Consider the following 23,176-nt stretch of genomic DNA (forward strand, 5'->3'; position numbering starts at 1 on the left):
TGTGCGGGCTTATTTACATGGCTCACCTTCGGCAGCGTCTTCTCCCAGTCATCTTTGTTGTAGCGGTGTAGCGTGCAAGGACGGGTGTGGAAAAAATCTCGAAAGATGGAGCTAACTGTTTTAATGACATTCAGACTTTACTTCAATCAATAACGGAGCAGCATCTCCTTATCCGGAAACGACAATACAAAATGTGTCCCGTGAAAAAACCGTCCGACCAGAACTCTCTAATAACTAAAGTTCCTTGGGTGGATAATGTAAACTCACTACGCCGGTATGTTTTAGCGCATTCATGGCGAGTTTACTGACAGATATAACTAAGAAATTTACACGACTTTATATTACAAATGGCAACAGCGAAGGACGAATGTCACATAACAAGAAGATAGTGAAAAAGAAGAAGCTTATCGACTACGGTGTCCGCACAGACTACAAAGGCGGACACACGCAATTTTTCAGGATTTATGCAGATGCGAATACAAATCAGCAGGTACCAGAAGTTAAGTTTACCATGAATTGATTAACGTGGACCCCGACTTAAACAAGTTGAAAAACTTATTCGGGTGTTACCATTTAGTGGTCAATTGTACAGAATATGTACTGTACTTTGCAATCTACTAATAAAAGTTTCAATCAATCAAAATAAGAAAAGTTGCTTTTACATAATATTCCAAACAAAACGCCAGATAATGTCTTACCTTATACACACACCATAATAATAATAGTCGTACAATCCATCAAGCGGTGCGGCTTCATAGCTTACCAAAGTCGTACTAAAACATTTTCTTTCTTTCTTTAGTTTATTTCGAACATGAACACACTTACAGTATAATACATCACACAGTTTCATATCATTTCACTTTACATCATGTCCGAAAAGGAGTAGGAGGAAGCAAATCTTATTTAATCCTACCCCTTTCCCACTTCAGAGTGTTTACAAATATATATAATCATTAACTGACCTTTTTTATAACAAAATAACATCTGTGAATTAGTATACACAACAGTTTTGTAATATGTAATCAATTAATTCAGTCATTATTAATATACTGAGATCCAGAACATCTTATTTTCAATAAGGTTGAATGCATTTCTCATAATTCTTCTTCTTTGTACTTTGTAAGCACTATTAATTTAAACAACCTTTTAAACTGAGTAATTTTGATAGATTTTTGAACACCATGTGTAATGTTCTGTATTTTCACTGAAACATATGAAATGTTGCTGTTGTTTACTTGAGTCATATTGCCATCATAGTGCAGTCTACACATATCTCTTATGTTTGACTGCCATCTACTGGTCACACTTATCATTACACTATGTGCAAATAAAATTGCTTCGAAGTCGGGAAGCAAAACCAGAGTTATTCCATACTTTAGGCTCACCGGGTTATAAGGGGCACTGTCAAGTTTTGAGGGGAAAAAAATGATTTTAAATGTGTCTTGTAGCCCGCAAAATACGGTAAAACAATTTGTAGGTTTCTCAATAACTGGCATTTCTGCTTCCAGATACGGGGAGTGTATAATTCCAGACAAACTTCTGAATAAAGCAGGTTGCTACCAGGGACACTGGCGGGACGGCAAGATCCACGGCTTTGGCATCTACAGGTAAGGTTGCCAAAAAAATGAAAAGACACCCTGAATTTTTATTTGTGTTAAAGGAGTTCATCTTGGGCAGGGGTCACCAACGCGGTGCCCACGGGCACCTGGTGGCCCGTAAGGACCAGATGAGTCGCCCGCGGGCCTGTTTTAAAAATAGCTCAAATAGCAGCACTTACCAGCGAGCTGCCTCTATTTTTTAAATTGTATTTATTTACTAGCAAGCTGGTCTCGCTTTGCTCGCCATTTTTAATTCTGAGAAAGACAAAACTCAAATAGAGTGGGAGAGTGGCCGTGCGCAACCCGAGGGTCACTGGTTCAAATCCCACCTAGAACCAACCTCGTCACGTCCATTGTGTCCTGAGCAAGACACTTCACCCTTGCTCCTGATGGGTGCTGGTTGGCGCCTTGCATGGCAGCTCCCTCCATCAGTGTGTGAATGTGTGTGTGAATGTGTAAATGTGGAAGTAGTTTCAAAGCGCTTTGAGTACCTTGAAAGTAGAAAAGCGCTATACAAGTACAACCCATTTATTTATTATTTAAAATCCAAGAAAATATTTTAAAGACTTAGTCTTCACTTGTTTAAATAAATTCATTATTTTTTTCAACTTTGCTTCTTATAACTTTCAGAAAGACAATTTTAGAGAAAAAAATACAACCTGAAAAATGATTTTCGGATTTTTAAACACATATACCTTTTTACCTTTTAAATTCCTTCCTCTTCTTTCCTGACAATTTAAATTAATGTTCAAGTAAATGTATTTTTTTTTATTGTGAAAAATAATTTAAAAAAATTTAATTTAACTCTTCATTTTAGCTTCTGTTTTTTCGACGAAGAATATTTGTGAAATATGTATTCAAACTTATTATGATTAAAATTCAAAACAATTCTGGCAAATCTAGGAAATCTGTAGAATCAAATTTAAATCTTATTTCAAAGTCATTTGAATTTCTTTTAAAAATTTTGTTCTGGAAAATCTAGAAGAAAATAATTTGTCTTTGTTAGAAATATACTTTGGTACAATTTGTTATATATTCTAGTGCAGATTGGATTTTAACCTATTTAATAATAATAAATAATATTAATTTAAACACTCTCTTCAACTGAATAATAATATTTAAAACATGTCATCAAAAATATATATTTATTGTGAGAAATCATTAAGATGATCAGTGTTACAACAAAGATAACTATCATTAATTATTAATAATAACATAGAGTTAAAGGTAAATTGAGCAAATTGGCTATTTCTGGCAATTTATTTAAGTGCGTATCAAACTGGTAGCCCTTCGCATTAATCAGTACCCAAGAAGTAGCTCTTGGTTTCTAAAAGGTTGGTGACCCCTGACCTAAGGCCTCGTTTAACTATAGTTGTGTAGCCTTCATATTGAAAATAGACGTACGTTCAAATCCAAAAAACTGTGTACGGTAGTAAAAATTCAGATGTATGAAAGTGAATTCGGAGGTCTCAAGGTTGGCAAGTATGCCATAATGACCAATATTTTAAAAACAGTAGCGTAGTAGGTCTAAGTAGTCATTAAAAACTAGGCAGACGTAAAGTCTAAGACTGTAATCTCTGACGCAACTCTTTGTTTTATTAGCTGCTCCAATACACAGCCGTACTGCCGGGTGCTGTTGTCTTCATGTCTGCCTCGGTCCTCCACAGATACGCCTCAGGCGACGTTTACGAAGGCTGCTTCAGCGATGGCCAGCGCCACGGCTACGGCATGCTGAGCTCCGGGAAGTTGGACAAGACCTCTTCGGGCGTTTTCATCGGTCAGTGGGTCTACGGCAAGAAGACGGGATACGGCGTTTATGATGACATCACCAGGTATGACGTGCAACTTCCTGTGTGCGCAATACGATCGCGTTGTTGTCAATAACAGTGGGAAAGGGGGCGGGGATTGATATACAGTAAATGTTTGGCCAAATTTACAGAACAATTCACTCGCCCAGCCTTCGACTTTCACTAACTCGTGGGTAGGAATGGCCACGTAATTTTTAATACTTTGCACATGATGTCACGTCCGGTAGGCACCGGCTCAAGCACTCGGCCAAGAAACAAGCAGTCAAGCATCAGAGCGGGCTCAGCTGTACTGCCTCTAAGTAATATAACTATTTTCTATGCCGACAAAGCAAGAAGTCATTGGAGTACAGTAAGGCTCCACTTTTCAAATTGTGCTAGCTCGATGCTAATTTTCTTTGGATTTACCATGAACATGCTACAGATTAGCATTAGTGATTTTACATGGCAATTTTGATTGATTGATTGATTAATTGAAACTATTATTAGTAGATTGTAAAGTACAGTACATATTCCGAACAATTGACCACTAAATGGTAACACCCCGATATGTTTTTCCACTTGTCGGGGTCCACGTAAATCAATTCATGGTAAATTCATTCAATACCTACAAATTTGATAGTTACATTTACAACTAAGATGCACGTTACAAACAAACAAACAACCAGCTGGTGTTTAATAAGTACAATACTTACAGTACAAACACTTTTAGGGCTTAACAAAAGACAACGCTTGCAAAGACTACTTCCTGACTAGGCAACACATTGTAGTTCAGGGGTTCGTAGCCTTTTTTCACCCCAGGGACCAACTTTTCCACTACAGAAGAGCTATCTTATGAGGTATCGTCCATCTTCTGGTATCGTCCATCTTCTGGTACTAATTATATCCAACCTACTTACACTTTAATAGGATGAACCTCGTCAAATGGTATGAAAGCATGTGTTAATCTGGCTGATTACAAAAATAAAATATACTGCAAAAGAAGGGATTCTGATTAAAAAATTTACATACATTTACACAGTGCTAAAATAAATAATTTCCAACAGTTATTAATTAATAACGTCTATCTATCCATCCATTTTTCTACCGCTTATCCCTCTTGGGGTTGCGTGAGGTCCACTTGGGCATTAATATATATTTTTTAAATAAAGACTCAATAAAATTGAAGCACAAATGTAGATACAACGTCATCACTTTAGTCATAATTTTTGCGCTTAAAAGAAACTTCTTCGACTTTTGCTCCCGATTTCTTCTGTTTGTTTGATGATGTCATCACTGCCACAAGTGGTGGATAAGCGTATTACACCTGAGTATGGGCCACAGCTGAGAAACAGATACTTTTTGTCGGCCCAACAAATGATAGTTTGGATGTGCAGGATGAGTGGAATATGTTGAAGGTGGAAATTGTATGAATCGGTTGAAAAATGTGGGAATGGTGGAAGTTTGAAAAATGGCCAATTCATTTTGAATGGGAAAAATCTCCCGGAAAACATGGAGTTCTGGGAATTTATTTCAAATTTGTCAAGGGGAAATCCCGCGATTCCTGAATAGGCTGAACAGTTTGAATCGGGTGAAAAATGTGGAAGGTAGAGCCACAATCTGGAAAAGAAGAAGAAAAAGTTGAATAATAAACAGATGAATTTTGGCGTAGAAAACCAAAACAATAATAATAATAATACATACATAAATGTTGCTGTAGAAAACTATGTGTGAAAGCTTGGGAGCATTAACACATTTTACATAAACACAACAAATAACATGTTTCAGTAAAAACAACTTAAAACAAGTACAATGCCCAATAGAAACAGTTTCTCTATCCTTTAAAATGACCTGAAATTCCCTCAAAGTGATCAGCTCAGGTAACCTCACTTCCTTCTGTAAGGCCCCCGGCCCTATGGTTAAGAAACTACTGCCATCTGATGTCTGAGAATTGCAACTACATGGTAGTACAGTGCAGTACTTGCAAATGAGAAACAGATGCATAAGAAAACAACATAACTGGACAACACAGATCTGTGTTAAATAAATAAATAAATCAATGTTTTTAAACAATTAACATTTATTAACACATTCATACACACACAAAAGTACACAAAATGTATACCATTGAGTACCAGTATCAATTACCAGCTACTGGGAATTAGTTCCATATTGTAGTACCCATACAGACTTTTGTGTGTACAACTGCTCGTCTCATTGATACTTTATCATTAGCATTAGGGTTGTCAAAAAATTATCGTAACTATTCTTAATCGATTTGTGTAATCTTTCCTGTCCAGATACTCAGACAAATCCTATTGTTGATGTAGATCATGGGTGTCAAACTCTGGCCCGCGGGCCAAATTTGGCCCGCCGTGTAATTTTATTTGGCCCTTGAGGCAATATCAAATTAACATTATACCGCATTCACCGCTTATACTCATAGTTGCCAACCCTCCTGATTTTCCCGGGAGACTACCGAAGTTCAGTGACCCTCCCGAACATCTCCCGGGGCCACCATTCTCCCGAATTTCTCCCCGGACAACAATATTGGGGTCGTGCCTTAAAGGCACTGCCTTTAGCGTTCTCCACAACCTGTCGTTACGTCCGCTTTTCCTCCATACATAGAGCGTGCCAGCCAAGTCACATAATATATACACACACACACACACACACACACACACACACACACACACAAGTGAATGCAAGGCATATTTGATCAACAACCATACAGGTCACACTGAGGGTGGCCGTATAAACAACTTTAACACTGTTGCAAATATGCGCCACACTGTGAAGCCACACCAAACAAGAATGACAAACACAATTCGGGAGAACAACCGCAGCGAAACACAACATGAACACAACAGAACAAATACCCAGAACCCCTTGCAGCACTAACTCTTCCTGGACGCTACATTATCCACCCCCGCTACCACCAAACCCCGACCACCTCATTATTTTATTTTCCATTTTATTAGCTAGTGGAAAAAGTTAATGTTGATATTTACATTTGAAGGCTTCAAATAGAAAAGAGGCATTACATTTCTTATTTAAATTTTATTTCTGCGATGTTTTTTCGTTTGTTTTTTGAAAGTTGATTTTGCACTATTAGGTTATTTAAGCGTTGTTTAAGCAAATCAGTCTAACAAACTGAGAAATAATTAACGTTTTATTCATTCAATTTCTCCTGCTACTTCAAGGCTTGAATGTTTGATTCATTCCTTATTGTTATTTTACTTTCAAATATATTATTGGCCTGTGGAAAAAGTTTATTTTGATATTTACCTCAGAAGGTTACAAATAGAAAAGAGGCATTCAATTTTTGATATGCCATTGATATTTTTTAAATTATGTTATTATTATTTGAAACTCAACTTTACATGTCACTATAAAGTTATATAAGCCTTGCTTGTTCAATATTCAATGCGAAACTTGTTTGGATCCTTATTAAAAGGTTAATTTGTTCAACCTTGGCCCGCGGCTTTGTTCTGTTTAAAATTTTGGCCCACTCTGTATTGGAGTTTGACACCCCTGATGTAGATGATCATATCTTCTATACATGTTTACTTTAGAAAAGAGAAGTGTTGGATACTTCTCTTGTTGCCTTATTTGTGTTTGAATTCATCAAATATTTGGGTAGAATTTTATTAAACAAAACCAGTTTTATTTTAGGTAATGTAGAAATTAATCAGAGCAGTGAATATATTTTATGCAGGAATTAATCATTAATCATAGAACTGGTACCCAATGTTATTAAAAAAAAATGATTTTGAACCGAGAATCCAATCCAATCCACTTTATTTTTATAGCACATTTAAACAACAGAAATGTTTCCAAAGTGCTGCACAACAATATTAAAAACAATATTCAAATATTATCATTAGCTCCACCAATGACTGAATAAAAACCAAAACCAAAAAATAAATGTAAAAATAATATACAGGTGCTGGTCATATTATTAGAATATCATGAAAAAGTTGATTTATTTCATTAATTCCATTTAGAAAGTCAAACTTGTAGAATGTATACATTCATTCCAAACAGACTGTTACATTTCAAGTGTTTTTTGCCAAAAAGGAGATGATTATAGCTGACAACCAATGAAAACCCTAAATTCAACATCTCAGAAAATTAGAATATGGTGAAAAGGTCAGATATTGAAGACACCTGGTGCCACACTCTAATTAGCTAACTAACTCAAAACACCTGGAAAAGCCTTTAAATGGTCTCTCGTTTTGATTCTGTATGACACACAATCATGGGGAAGACTGCTGACTTGACAACTGTCCAAAAGATGACCATTGATACTTTAAAGAAGGAGGGCAAGACACAAAAGGTCATTGCCAAAGAGGTTGGATGTTCCCAGAGCTCTGTGTCCAAGCACATTAATAGAGAGGCGAAGGGAAGACAAAGATGTGGTAGAAAAAAGTGTACAAGCAAGAGGGATAACCGCGCCCTGGAGAGGATTGTCAAACAAAACAGATTCAAAAATGTGGGGGAGATCCACAAAGAGTGGACTGCAGCTGGAGTCAGTGCTTCAAGAACCACCACGCACCGACGTATGCAAAATATGGGCTTCAGCTGTCGCATTCCTTGTGTAAAGCCACTCTTGAATAAGAGACAACGTCAAAAGCGTCTCGCCTGGGCTCAAGACAAAAAGGACTGGACTGCTGCTGAGTGGTCCAAAGTTATGTTTCAGATGAAAGTAAATTTTGTATCTCCTTTGGAAATCAAGGTCCCAGAGTCTGGAGGAAGACAGGAGAGGCACAGAATCCACGTTGCCTGAAGTCCAGTGTCAAATTTCCACAATGGGTAATGGTCTGGGGTGCCATGTCATCTGCTGGTGTTGGTCCACTGTGTTTCCTGAGGTCTAGGGTCAATGCAGCAGTCTACCAGGAAGTTTTAGAACACTTTATGCTGCCTGCCGCGGACCAATTTTATGGAGGTGAAGATTTCATTTTCCAACATGACTTGGCACCTGCACACAGTGCCAAATCTACCTGTACCTGGTTTAAGGACCATGATATCCCTGTTCTTGATTGGCCTGCAAACTCACCTGACCTTAACACCAAAGAAAACCTATGGGGTATTGTGAAGCGGAAGATGCCAGATGCCAGACCCAACAATGCTGAAGAGCTGAAGGCCACTATTAAAGCAACCTGGGCTCTCATAACACCTGAGGGGTGCAACAGACTGAAAGGAGCTGCAACTAAGTAATGACTAACGTACATGCTGAAACTTTCCATGTTCATACTTTTCAGTTGGCCCACATTTCTAAAAAATATTTTTTGGTACTAGTCGTAACTAATATTCTAATTTTCTGAGATACTGAATTTGGGATTTTCAGAAATTGTCAGTAGTAATCATCAACATTTAAAGAAATAAACATTTCAAATATATCACTATGTGTGTAATGAATTGATATAATATGTAAGTTTCACGTTCTGAATATAATTACTGAAATAAATCAACTTTTTCATGATATTCTAATAATATGAACAGCACCTGTAAATACAATATAAAAAATAAATATGATTAAAAACTATTTTAAAGGGTAAAACCAGTTAAAACAATAAATACAAATAAAAAATATAAAAACACAGAGGACCACACAACTCACGTAGTGTTAAAAGCCAAAGGATAAAAGTGGGTCTTAAAACAAGACTTAAAACACTCCACTGTGGAAGCAGTTGGAACATAGAGGTTGCCAGAGTGTTCCAGAGCTTAGGGCCGACCACAGAGAGGGTCTTGTCTCCCCTGGTTTTAAGTCTTGTCTTGGGCACCACGAGCTGAAGCTGACACTCGGACCTCAGAGCGTGCGCAGGAGTGTAAATTAGGATGAGGTCCGATATAATCGTTATATATATATATATATATATATATATATATATATATATATATATATATATATAATATAATTGTTTTGAATCGAGTCTTTACCCGCAAGAATCAAAGCAAATCGTGTGGTGCCCAAAGACTCACAGCCCTATTATCTATAATGTCTTGTAGCTTGTCGTTGTATTGATGCCTTCCTCCGTTTTTCCAGGGGTGAGAAGTACATGGGAATGTGGCTGGATGACGAGCGGCATGGGAGGGCCTTGGTGGTGACTCAGTACGGCGTGTACTATGAAGGACATTTCAGGGAAAACAAGATGAGTGTAAGTGTCCACTTCAACCGACAATGTTTCTTTTTTTAAGTTGATGCCGTTTTCGCTGATATATGGTGAATGTGAAAATAGATAGGGGTTAGCTAGTTAGTTATCAATGGGGCCAACATCTGGGACTTTATGAATTCTCAATCAATCAATTTAGATTAGATTAGATAGTACTTTATTTATTTCGTCAGGAGAGTTCCTTCAGGAAAATTACAATTTTCAGCACAATCCCATTCAAGATCAGACAAACATTACAGGGAGACAGAACAGGATCGCTGACGGGTCTGCCGGCTTCCAGCGCCCCTTACAAAAAAGATGAGATACAGGTAAACAAGGGGGGTAATGGCAGAAAAAAATTGAAGATTAAAATAAAATAAAAAAAATCGGTCTTAGCCTGGGCCCTGGAGAGGAGGTGCAGACTGAGGCCAAGGGAAAAAAACAACTCATGGCCATAGTACACATCCCTCTTACATGTGTGTAAGAGGGAAACATCAAAGACCACAGAGGACATTAAAGACATTAAAGCAGCAGATACAACCAGACAGTTCTACATACAGCTATGAATAAAAAGTAAAAGAAACATATCCACTGTGGTGGCCTCTGCGGTGTTCCACGCCATCGTCCGCTGGGGTGGAGGGAGCATGGTCAGAGACAGGAGTAGACCCAACAAAGCAACCAAGACAGCCGACTCCACTCTCGGCCAATGTCTAGTCCGCATGGATGAGCGAGGATACGTCCAAGGTGACTGAGGTGTCCGACACCTGCTCACCCAGCCAAGACACCGCGAAACCTCTCTGTCCCAGCGCTCGGTGCTAGCTCCGCAGCCCTGTCCCCTCATCCGCATCTCCTCCAGTCCCTCCAAACCGACTCTGGTGTGGCAGACACCCAGCAGCTGGTCTCCATGGCCAAAAGGCTCCCGGGAGGCAGATCCAGAAGTCCACAAAAAAAGCACCACAGAGGTCACGAAAGTGGCACCTCTTGTCACACAGTCCCAAAGGGTCCCGGACCAAAAGGCCAAAAAGTATAATAAGACATGAAAACAATTTAAATGACTTACATATACAAGATGAAGCAATTCCTGAAGGAATAGCGTGCGAATGCTCCAATGCTGAAGTTGAACTTCAAAATAACAAATTGTTGAAGTAGAGGACGCAATTCCAGAACAGGCTGAATATTTTGAAGTTAGAACGGTCTGAGTAGGATAAAAAATGTTGGAGTTCAATCAATCAATCAATCAATGTTTACTTATATAGCCCTAAATCACTAGTGTCTCAAAGGGCTGCACAAACCACTACGACATCCTCGGTAGGCCCACATAAGGGCAAGGAAAACTCACACCCAGTGGGACATCGGTGACAATAATGACCCAGTGGGACGTCGGTGACAATGATGACTATGAGAACCTTGGAGAGGAGGAAAGCAATGGATGTCGAGCGGGTCTAACATGATACTGTGAAAGTTCAATCCATAATGGATCCAACACAGTCGCGAGAGTCCAGTCCAAAGCGGATCCAACACAGCAGCGAGAGTCCCGTTCACAGCGGAGCCAGCAGGAAACCATCCCAAGCGGAGGCGGATCAGCAGCGCAGAGATGTCCCCAGCCGATACACAGGCGAGCAGTACATGGCGACCGGATCGGACCGGACCCCCTCCACAAAGGAGAGTGGGACATAGAAGAAAAAGAAAAGAAACGGCAGATCAACTGGTCTAAAAAGGGAGTCTATTTAAAGGCTAAAGTATACAAATGAGTTTTAAGGTGAGACTTAAATGCTTCTACTGAGTTGTGGAACTTTAAAAAATGTCCCATCTATGGGAATTTCATGAAAATTTGGGAATTTGGGGAACTCATATTTTGAATGTAGTGAAAGGTCGGTGTTGGAATTTTTCAAATCGGTCGAGAAATCTTGAAGTAGTAACATTTTTAATTGAGAAATAACATTACGGAACTCCTGTTATTTCAGGAAAACCAGCAATTTTTAAAGTTGCTTGAAAAATGTGTAAGGAGTAGTCAACAGAAAAAAGGGTTTGAAAAAAACGGTAATTATGGAAATTCCAGAAATTGTTTTGAACTTGGCAAAATGATAGATTGCATGTGCAGGATAAGTGGAATATGTTGAAGGTGGAAATAGTTTGAATCTGTTAAAAAATGGCCAATTAATTTTGAATGGGAAAAATGTCCCCGAAAACCTGGAATTCTGGGAAATCCTGCAAATTTTTTGAATTTGTCAAGAGAAAGCCGGCAATTCCCGAATAGGCTGAACAGTTTGAAGTTGGAACTGTTTCGGGTGAAGGTAGAGTGCGCCAAAATCTTGACAATAATGATAATAAAAATAACAATTATAACAATAATAATGAATAGATGCCTTTTGGTGTAGAAAACCATGTGTGAATGCTTTGGAGCAGGGGTGTCAAACTCAAATACAAAGTGGGCCAAAATTTTAAACGGAACAAAGCCGCGGGCCAAGGTTGAACAAATTAACCTTTTAATAGGGACCCAAACAAGTTCTGCATTGAATATTGAACAAGCAAGGCTTATATAACTTTATAGTGACATGCAAAATCGAGTTTCAAATAATACTAATAATTTAAAAATAGCAATGGCATATCAAATCAAATTTAAATAGAAATTGAATGCCTCTTTTCTATTTGCAGCCTTCTCAGGTAAATATCAAAATAAACTTTTCCCACAGGCTAATAATACATTTTTATATTGTAGCGTCCAGGAAGAGGTAGTGCTGCAAGGGGTTCTGTGTATTTGTTCTGTTGTGTTTATGTTGTGTTACCGTGCGAATGTTCTCCCGAAATTTGCTTGTCATTCTCGTTTAGCGTTGGTTCACAGTGTGGCGCATATTTGTAACAGTCTTAAAGTTGTTTATACGGCCACCCTCAGTGTGACCTGTATGGCTGTTGACCAAGCTTGCATTGCCTTAGTATGAGTATTAGCGGTGAATGCGGTGTTACAGCGACACCGCCGCTGTATAACACCGGCGGGCCAGCTCTAATCTTAATTTGATATTGCCTCAAGGGCCAAATGAAAATACACGTCGGGCCAAATTTGGCCCGCGGGCCAGAGTTTGACACCCATGCTTTGGAGCATTCACACAATTAACATCCATCCATCCATTTTCTACCGCTTATTCTCTTTCGGGGTCACGGGGGGCGCTGGCGCCTATCTCAGCTACAATCGGGCGGAAGGCGGGGTACACCCTGGACAAGTCGCCACCTCATCCCAGGGCCAACACAGAAAGACAGACAACATTCACACTCACATTCACACACTAGGGCCCATTTAGTGTTTCCAATCAACCTATGAAACACAATTTATATCATGTTCCAGTTAAAAACAACTTAAAACAAGTACAATGCCCAATAAAAACAAAATGACCTGAAATTCCCCCCAAAGTGATCAGTTTAGGTAACTTCACTTTCTTCTGAAAGATATTTTTTCTTCCAAGATTTGAGTTGGCTGGAAGAACTCTGATGCAACGTGGTTGTTCTCTCAGGGTCCAGGTCTGCTGGTATCAGATGATGACACTGCTTTCCATGGGGAGTTCTCTGAAGACTGGACTGTCAACGGGAAGGTAGGAGATAAGTCATGACGCTGCTGATAAGGCAGCAGTAGATGCATTCCAACATACTGTACATCATTTCATCTCTCGCATGGAAGTCAACATTAGTTACTGGCAAGGGAGTAGGTTTGATTTTGAGATTGGTGTGGACACAAAAGTGCTCCAAGGCAGCACTCTGAAAGTTTACTTTTTTTTTTTTTTTTTTACATTAGCAATCATAATTTCATGTCATGCAGATGTTATAGCGTAAAGCAACTAAAATGAAAGCAAAGGAGACAACTTGGAAGAGTTCTCATCTTTACTCTTTAGTGTAGGGCTGCAGTGCAACTGTGCATCATACTGTCAATAATCATAGCCTACTGTCCATCAACAACATCAGAAATACATTCATGCAATACAACATTGTATATAAACATAAATGAACTGTAATAATCTTTTCCCCAACTTGTGTTTAAATCACTCACAATTTTTCCCTTCAACTACTTCTTTCTATTGCTGCTTTTGTACTGTAAATATGTTTGTCACTAATACTCAAATACAAGCAGATTAGTTTCCACTGGTTGTTCCTATTTGAAAGAGCCAAACACATGCCTCTGTCGGTCTGTCACAGAATTGAACTGCTGGCCAAAAATATGTTGATGCATGACAGATACATTAAGGACAATGACCATAGAGCTTGATGGTACAGTTACTGCCTGAGCAAAAAGGCTTTTACTAAATATGAATATTACAGAATTTCTAGGCGCAGCCAAGGCGTTGAGGGGTTCCGGTTTGGTGGCCACGGGATTAGGTCTCTGCTTTTTGCGGATGATGTAGTCCTGATGGCTTCATCTGGCCGGGATCTTCAGCTCTCACTGGATCGGTTCGCAGCCGAGTGTGAAGCGACCGGAATGAGAATCAGCACCTCCAAGTCCGAGTCCATGGTTCTCGCCCGGAAAAGGGTGGAGTGCCATCTCCGGGTTGGGGAGGAGACCCTGCCCCAAGTGGAGGAGTTCAAGTACCTAGGAGTCTTGTTCACGAGTGGGGGAAGAGTGGATCGTGAGATCGACAGGCGGATCGGTGCGGCGTCTTCAGTAATGCGGACGTTGTATCGATCCGTTGTGGTGAAGAAGGAGCTGAGCCGGAAGGCAAAGCTCTCAATTTACCGGTCGATCTACGTTCCCATCCTCACCTATGGTCATGAGCTTTGGGTCATGACCGAAAGGATAAGATCACGGGTACAAGCGGCCGAAATGAGTTTCCTCCGCCGGGTGGCGGGTCTCTCCCTTAGAGATAGGGTGAGAGGCTCTGCCATCGAGAGGAGCCAGATGAGGTGGTTCGGGCATCTGGTCAGGATGCCACCCGAACGCCTCCCTAGGGATGTGTTTAGGGCACGTCCAGCTGGTAGGAGGCCACGGAGAAGACCCAGGACACGTTGGAAAGACTATGTCTCCCGGCTGGCCTGGGAACGCCTCGGGATCCCCCGGGAAGAGCTAGACGAAGTGGCTGGAGATAGGGAAGTCTGGGCTTCCCTGCTTAGGCTGCTGCCCCCGCGACCCGACCTCGGATAAGCGGAAGATGATGGATGGATGGATGGATGGATTAATGAATTATATTTTAGCATTGTAAGATCACATCATCTAGTGAGGGCTTATTGTATTTCCACCACTTTGGTATTTTCAAACCGTTGCTCACTTCTACACAAATACATGAAACTAAAAAATAATTTCAAAAATAAAACGGAATGGTGAAATCCGGCGATCTGATTGGTTGTTAACCGTGGTTTAAATATTCTAAAGCCTTATCACATGACTGGTATGAATGGAAGTTGTTGTCATGTATCCATGACAACGGACCGTTGCAGTCCGTAGTAAAAGACAGCTGATGTTTTTACGATGTTAAAAAACGGACTAAAGTAGTTGAATTCACATGTTTAAGGTTAACTTTCACCTCCGGGGAGGGTTAACAATGGTAGAGGGGACTGAGCATTGACTTTCACCTGGAAAAGACGATGGGATGACATTAGAGGAAACGTGACCCCGGAAGTAAATGCGTCATCCCATAGCTTGTGTTTGTAAATTGTTTTAAAAAACATTTTTATAATACAGCGTTAACAAAACGTCTGTATTTTTATAATAGAGCGTTATATTTTTATAATATAGGGTTAACAAAACGTCTATTAATCAGGACCCCGGAAGTAAATGGGGGGTAAAGTTTTTGTAGGGGGGAAGAAATTTGGCGTGACACTTTCGTCCGCTCGCTAACAACTAGCATGTAGGCTAGCTTTAACAAGCAGAAGGAGTGACAGCGGGGACAGCCAATCACACGTAAGTTAGCATGAAACCGGCAACCAATCAGGGAGCGATATTTAGGTTAGAGGCGGGACTTCTAGCAGAGACGGACATTTAACCCTTTCTGTGCCATAATCATTGACTAAACATTACGGGCAGCGCTTGTATTGATAGTGACTACACAGTAGCGGCTGGATATTGGTAGGGACGTGTCCTTAGCGTCCCTACCCAATTCTACGCCCTTGGTTACTGGCCTCCCAATGAAATAGGTAGCTAGGTCTTTATTGTCATTGCACAAGTACAACGAAACTTTGATTTCAGCACAAACTCGTTCAAGATTAGACAAACAAACAGTGTACAGGGTTACAGAACGGGAACGCCAAAGGCGCCCCGTAAAAGATGAGAAAAAGGGAAACGCTGGGGAAGGATGAGTAAAAAAATAAATACAATCTAGACTGGGGAAAAAACCTTCATAGCGAAGCACATATACATATTACAACATACATCTCGAGATATTTTGCAACAGAGGGGAGGGAGTGGGGGGCCATGGTGGTAGGCTGCAGCTCTCAGGCGCTGCCCATCAGTCCATCACCCCGATGGGATTTGCGTCAAGGGTGTTTGATTGGGGTTGGGGTATGTGTGTGTGGTGTGTATTTTTTGTGCATGTGTGTAAGCCTGCTGTGTGTCTCTGTTCCACGGCCTTGATGTGCAGCCGATTATCGGTCCAAAGTCAACAACTACAAGTGTGTGTCTAAGAAAGACAAGAAAGGGAGTTTGTTGTGTATTCACTGCACTGTCCTTCAGGAGAGTCTCAAAGCCAGGGAAACAATCCAAGTTAGAATGTTTTGTATGCGAGTGAAAGTAAAATTTAAATAAAAACGCGGCACTCCTTCTTCTCCCAAGAGTCCCAAACTCAAGATCTTGTCAATTTCGTTGAGGCCAGTAGTTCCAATGTTTAGATGTGGTGCAAAAAGAGGCAACAAAAAAGTTAAGACAAGACAAAGAAGAAAGCAGGAGAGATATGAGAGAGGAAAGGGGAGCGTCCGCCCTTGACGAGTGCCAGCGAGAAAGACAATTCGGGACGACCTAAGCTTGGGTTTGGGGGACCCTGACTGTTCTATAGATGGCCTCTAAGGAGAAGTGGAGTGTTGTGTGCCTGGTGATTCAATTAGAGTTTTGGTGTTTCTGGACAAAATCACAAACTAGATAACATCTTGGAGAAGCTTTCCGCTCTGCAAGGCAAAACTCTGTTCTCGGACTAATTTTGTTGTATTTTTTCAGTGCAATGACAACAAGGTTTATTCTATTTAGTTAATGCAGTGCTCATTCTCTTCCTCCTTTCAGGGTGTGTTATCCCTCGCCAACGGTGACTCTTTAGAAGGCCATTTCAGTGGAGAGTGGAATTCAGGTCTCAAGGTGACTGGAACTTACACCAAATTAGCCGCTGATGAGCCCGAGGACAAAGACAGAGACAACTTCTTGTGAGTGTTATTTGTAAGGCTTTTGTTGTCCAAGTTTTAAACAGAGCTGATGTTTGCTGGGTGAGAACTGAAAGATATTTATTTCAGGACACTTGTTTGCTCACCACTTCCTCACTTTGACAACTTTTGATTCTGTAGCATGTTCTATTTCAATATTTGTTGTTTAATTAATTCGAAATCGTAAAATGAATGTTAGCAAATGTCAGCTAACAATAAAGCCAATGTGAGTCAGTCTATTCTGCCTATGAAGCCCTCTAAAAAAACTTCAAAAAATCTTAATCATAATTCTCACGCAAGTTTAAAATTAAAAGTTGCCGCAAACGAATGTTTTTTTTTAGCGTCTTTCTCACTATCCCCGGGTTTAAGATGATAGTCAAAGTTGATTGTTTCGGTTTATGTCCACGACCTTCTACTATCCAGGTGAGAGGCATGATTTATAATCTTTAACTAACTTTCACTAACTCAGAGATGATTCAGCAGCTCAATATGTAAATGTAGCAGCATAAGTGAGTTTATTTTCTGTGATCGGGTTGCCACGAGAAGTACCGTATTTTCCGGACCGTAGGGCGCACCGGATTATAGGGCGCACTGCCGATGAATGGTCTATTTTTGATTTTTTTTCATGTATAAGGCGCACCGGATTATAGGGCGCCTTAAAGGAGTCATATTATTGTTGTTTTTTCGAAATGTGAAACACTTCCTTGTGGTCTACATAACATGCAATGGTAGTTCTTTGGTCAAAATGTTGCATAGATGATAATTTACAGATCATTTTCAAGCCGCTTTCTGACAGTCGCGTCAGGACGCACCGTTTTGTGGACGGTCTTATTTACGTGGCTCACCTTCGACAGCGTCTTCTCCCCGTCATCTTTGTTGTAGCGGTGTAGCGTGCAAGGACGGGAGTGGAAGAAATGTCAAAAGACGGAGCTAACTGTTTTAATGACATTCTGACTTCAATCAATAACGGAGCAGCATCTCCTCATCCGGAAACAACAACAAGGCCTAAAATGTGTTCCATGAAAAAACGTCCGACCAAAACTCTCTAATAACTAAAGTTCCTTGGGTGAATAATGTAAACTCACTACACCGGTATGTTTTAGTGCTTTCATGGCGAGTTTACTGACAGATATAAGTAAGAAATTTACACTACCTTATATTAGAAATGGCAACAGCGGAGAATGAATGTCCCATAACAAGAAGATATAGAAAAAGAAGCTTATGAACTACGGCGTCGGACTACAAAGGCAGACACTCACAATATTTCAGGATTTATGCAGATCCAAAATACAGATCAGCCGGTACCAGGAGGTAAGAAAAGTTGCTTTTGCATAATATTGCGAAACAAAACGGCAGATAATATGTCTTACTTTATACACACACCATAATAATACTCATATGTTTAATGTGCGACAATCCATAAGCGGTGCAGCTTCATAGCTTTCAGAAGTCGTATTAAAACATTTTGATGGATTATTAAGCGCCGTTTTTAATGGTCTATATTTCCAATGGAACATATAAAATGTTGCTGTTGTTTACTTGAGTCACACTGCCATCATAGTGCAGTCTACAGATATCTCTTATGTTTGACTGCCATCTACTGGTCGCACTTATCATTACACCATGTACCAAATAAAATTGCTTCGAGGTCGGTAAGCAAAACCAGAATTATTCCGTACACTTTATAAGGCGCACTGTTGAGTTTTGAGAAAATTTCAAGGATTTTAAGTGCACCTTATAGTCTGGAAAATGCGGTAGTTTGTCTGCGTTAGCGCTTATACTAACAATATATCTCGTGACTTAAGGTCACAAGATGTAAATGGAGCATTATTCAATCAATCAATCAATCAATGTTTACTTATATAGCCCTAAATCACTAGTGTCTCAAAGGGCTGCACAAATCACCACGACATCCTCGGTAGGCCCACATAAGGGCAAGGAAAACTCACACCCAGTGGGACATCGGTGACAATAATGACCCAGTGGGACGTCGGTGACAATGATGACTATGAGAACCTTAGAGAGGAGGAAAGCAATGGATGTCGAGCGGGTCTAACATGATACTGTGAAAGTTCAATCCACAATGGATCCAACACAGTCGCGAGAGTCCAGTCCAAAGCGGATCCAACACAGCAGCGAGAGTCCCGTTCACAGCGGAGCCAGCAGGAAACCATCCCAAGCGGAGGCGAATCAGCAGCGCAGAGATGTCCCCAGCCGATACACAGGCAAGCAGTACATGGCCACCGGATCGGACCGGACCCCCTCCACAGGGGAGAGTGGGACATAGAAGAAAAAGAAAAGAAACAGCAGATCAACTGGTTTAAAAAGGGAGTCTATTTAAAGGCTAGAGTATACAAATGAGTTTTAAGGTGAGACTTAAATGCTTCTACTGAGGTGGCATCTCGAACTGTTACCGGGAGGGCATTCCAGAGTACTGGAGCCCGAACGGAAAACGCTCTATAGCCCGCAGACTTTTTTTGGGCTTTGGGAATCACTAACAAGCCGGAGTCCTTTGAACGCAGATTTCTTGCCGGGACATTCACAGTTTTTGGATGTTTTTTAGAGGGCCAAAGTATACTATACCCATTAGCTGCATTGTTAGGCACCATGTACTTGCCATATTTTGCTACTTACACTGCAAAAAGTCAGTGTTCATGAACAAGAAAAAACAAAACAAAAATGAGGGGTGTTTTCTTTGAACTAAGCAAAATAGTCTGCCAATCGAACAAGAAAATTTGACTTTCCAAAACAAGTAAAATTAGCTAACCTCAATGTACCCCAAAATACCTTAAAATAAGTACATTCTCACCAATAACAACTATACCACTATATGAGTTTTTTATTGTTTCGTTGAAAACAAAACAGCAAAGTCCATTTGGCTCTCATCTCTTTTAATAAGAGACTCAATTGTGTCAAAGTTTGTTTTTTTTCATGCTCGAAATAAGAAATTATTACTTTAAAAAAGTAGTTTTATACTTGTGTTGATGACACAGCTTTGCAACACTTGATATTCTAGTTTCCAGCATGTTTTACTCGATATAAGTCCTCAAATCTCAGCTACAAGCTGTAATAAATTACTGAGATCATTTCAATCAATCAATCAATGTTTATTTATATAGCCCCAAATCACAAATGTCTCAAAGGACTGCACAAATCATTACGACTACAACATCCTCGGAAGAACCCACAAAAGGGAAAGGAAAACTCACACCCAGTGGGCAGGGAGAATTCACATCCAGTGGGACGCCAGTGACAATGCTGACTATGAGAAACCTTGGAGAGGACCTCAGATGTCCCCTCTAGGGGACCGAAAGCAATGGATGTCGAGCGGGTCTAACATGATACTGTGAAAGTTCAATCCATAGTGGCTCCAACACAGCCGCGAGAGTTCAGTTCAAAGCGGATCCAAGACAGCAGCGAGAGTCCCGTCCACAGGAAACCATCTCAAGCGGAGGCGGATCAGCAGCGTAGAGATGTCCCCAACCGATACACAGGCGAGCGGTCCATCCTGGGTCTAGACTCTGGACAGCCAGTACTTCATCCATGGTCATCGGACCGGACCCCCTCCACAAGGGAGGGGGGGACATAGGAGAAAAAAGAAAAGAAGCGGCAGATCAACTGGTCTAAAAAGGAGGTCTATTTAACGGCTAGAGTATACAAATGAGTTTTAAGGTGAGACTTAAATGCTTCTACTGAGGTAGGATCTCGAACTGTTACCGGGAGGGCATTCCAGAGTACTGGAGCCCGAACGGAAAACGCTCTATAGCCCGCAGACTTTTTTTGGGCTCTAAGAATCACTAATAAGCCGGAGTCTTTTGAACGCAGATTTCTTGCCGGGACATATGGTACAATACAATCGGCATTTAGGACCAAAACCCTTAAAACAAGTAAAACACTCTAATATAAAATCTGCTTAGTGAGAATAACTATCTTTTCAGACAGAAAATAAGCAAATAACACCCTTGTTTGAGATATTTAATCTTACTTAGATTTCAGTGTAGAATGCATAAAACAAGCAAAACATATGTCTTCTGGTCTTACATAAGGATTGTGAACGATAGGCAAAATTCCACTCCAAAAAACGTGCATTTCTCCTTTTCAGTTTTGGATTGTTCAATACATGTCAGCACAATGAAAAGTATACTTTTTGTGGACTTGCAGCAGGTTGGGTCAGCATGTGGTGGCCGCAGGTGAGAGGTGGGTGTGTGTCTTTGACGAATGCTGGAGGCGACTGGGCTGTGACGTCCCTGCCAGAGGAGACAGGACCACAGCCTGGGAGAACATCGCCGTTTCCATCGCCGGCGGACGCCAACACAGGTACAGCACACACGTGACACCTTGTCGTACAAAAACAGCAACCCAAAATGCTGAAAGGGCCATATTGGACCAAAAAATACAAATAAAATCGGTCTGGAGCCACAAAAAATTAAAAGCCCTCCATTAGTGATATAATAAGCCAATACATTATAGAAATGTCTATATTAGCTATATTAGCCTACTATCAAAATGACTTTAAAAGTCTTATATAAGTCTTATAATGAAGTCAACACATGATATAAGTGTCTGTTAGCTGTACTAGCCTACTATCAAAATGACTTTAAAATTATTATAATGAAGTCAACACATGATATAAGTGTCTATGTTAGCTATATTAGCCTACTATCAAAATGACTTTAAAAGTATTATAATGAAGTCAACACATGATATAAGTGTCTATGTTAGCTATATTAGCCTACTATCAAAATGACTTTAAAAGTATTATAATGAAGTCAACACATGATATAAGTGTCTGTTAGCTATATTAGCCTACTATCAAAATGACTTTAAAAGTATTATAATGAAGTCAACACATGATATAAGTGTCTGTTAGCTATATTAGCCTACTATCAAAATGACTTTAAAATTATTATAATGAAGTCAACACATGATATAAGTGTCTGTTAGCTATATTAGCCTACTATCAAAATGACTTTAAAAGTATTATAATGAAGTCAACACATGATATAAGTGTCTATGTTAGCTATATTAGCCTACTATCAAAATGACTTTAAAAGTATTATAATGACGTCAACACATGATATAAGTGTCTATTTTAGCTATATTAGCCTACTATCAAAATGACTTTAAATTTCTTATATAAGTCTTATAATGAAGTCAACACATGATATAAGTGTCTGTTAGCTGTACTAGCCTACTATCAAAATGACTTTAAAATTATTATAATGAAGTCAACACATGATATAAGTGTCTATGTTAGCTATATTAGCCTACTATCAAAATGACTTTAAAAGTATTATAATGAAGTCAACACATGATATAAGTGTCTGTTAGCTATATTAGCCTACTATCAAAATGACTTTAAAATTATTATAATGAAGTCAACACATGATATAAGTGTCTGTTAGCTATATTAGCCTACTATCAAAATGACTTTAAAAGTATTATAATGAAGTCAACACATGATATAAGTGTCTATGTTAGCTATATTAGCCTACTATCAAAATGACTTTAAAAGTATTATAATGACGTCAACACATGATATAAGTGTCTATTTTAGCTATATTAGCCTACTATCAAAATGACTTTAAAAGTATTAAAATGAAGTCAACACATGATATAAGTGTCTATGTTAGCTATATTAGCCTACTTTTAAAATGACTTTAAAAGTATTATAATGAAGTCAACACATGATATAAGTGTCTGTTAGCTATATTAGCCTACTATCAAAATGACTTTAAAAGTATTATAATGAAGTCAACACATGATATAAGTGTCTATGTTAGCTGTTAGCCTACTATCAAAATGACTTTAAAAATATTATAATGAAGTCAACACATGATATAAGTGTCTATGTTAGCAATATTAGCCTACTATCAAAATGACTTTAAAAGTATTATAATGAAGTCAACGCATGATATAAGTGTCTATGTTGGCTATATTAGCCTACTATCAAAATGACTTTAAAAGTATTGTAATGAAATCAACACATGATATAAGTGTCTGTTAGCTGTACTAGCCTACTATCAAAATGACTTTAAAAGTCTTATATAAGTCTTATAATGAAGACAACACATGATATAAGTGTCTATGTTAGCTGTACTAGCCTACTATCAAAATGACTTTAAAAGTATTATAATGAAGTCAACACATGATATAAGTGTCTATGTTGGCTATATTAGCCTACTATCAAAATGACTTTAAAAATATTATAATGAAGTCAACACATGATATAAGTGTCCATGTTAGCTATATTAGCCTACTATCAAAATGACTTTAAAAGTCTTATATAAGTCTTATAATGAAGACAACACATGATATA

The 23,176-nt window shown here is 39.4% G+C and overlaps 1 pseudogene; it reads left to right on the forward strand.

Annotated features, from left to right (window-relative positions):
- Positions 1-23,176, forward strand: part of LOC133564867 (alsin-like) — a 130,340-nt pseudogene that overhangs the window by 91,045 nt on the left and 16,119 nt on the right.

Source organism: Nerophis ophidion, linkage group LG13 (genome assembly GCF_033978795.1).
Source record: "Nerophis ophidion isolate RoL-2023_Sa linkage group LG13, RoL_Noph_v1.0, whole genome shotgun sequence".
Classification (NCBI taxonomy): Eukaryota; Metazoa; Chordata; class Actinopteri; order Syngnathiformes; family Syngnathidae; genus Nerophis; species Nerophis ophidion.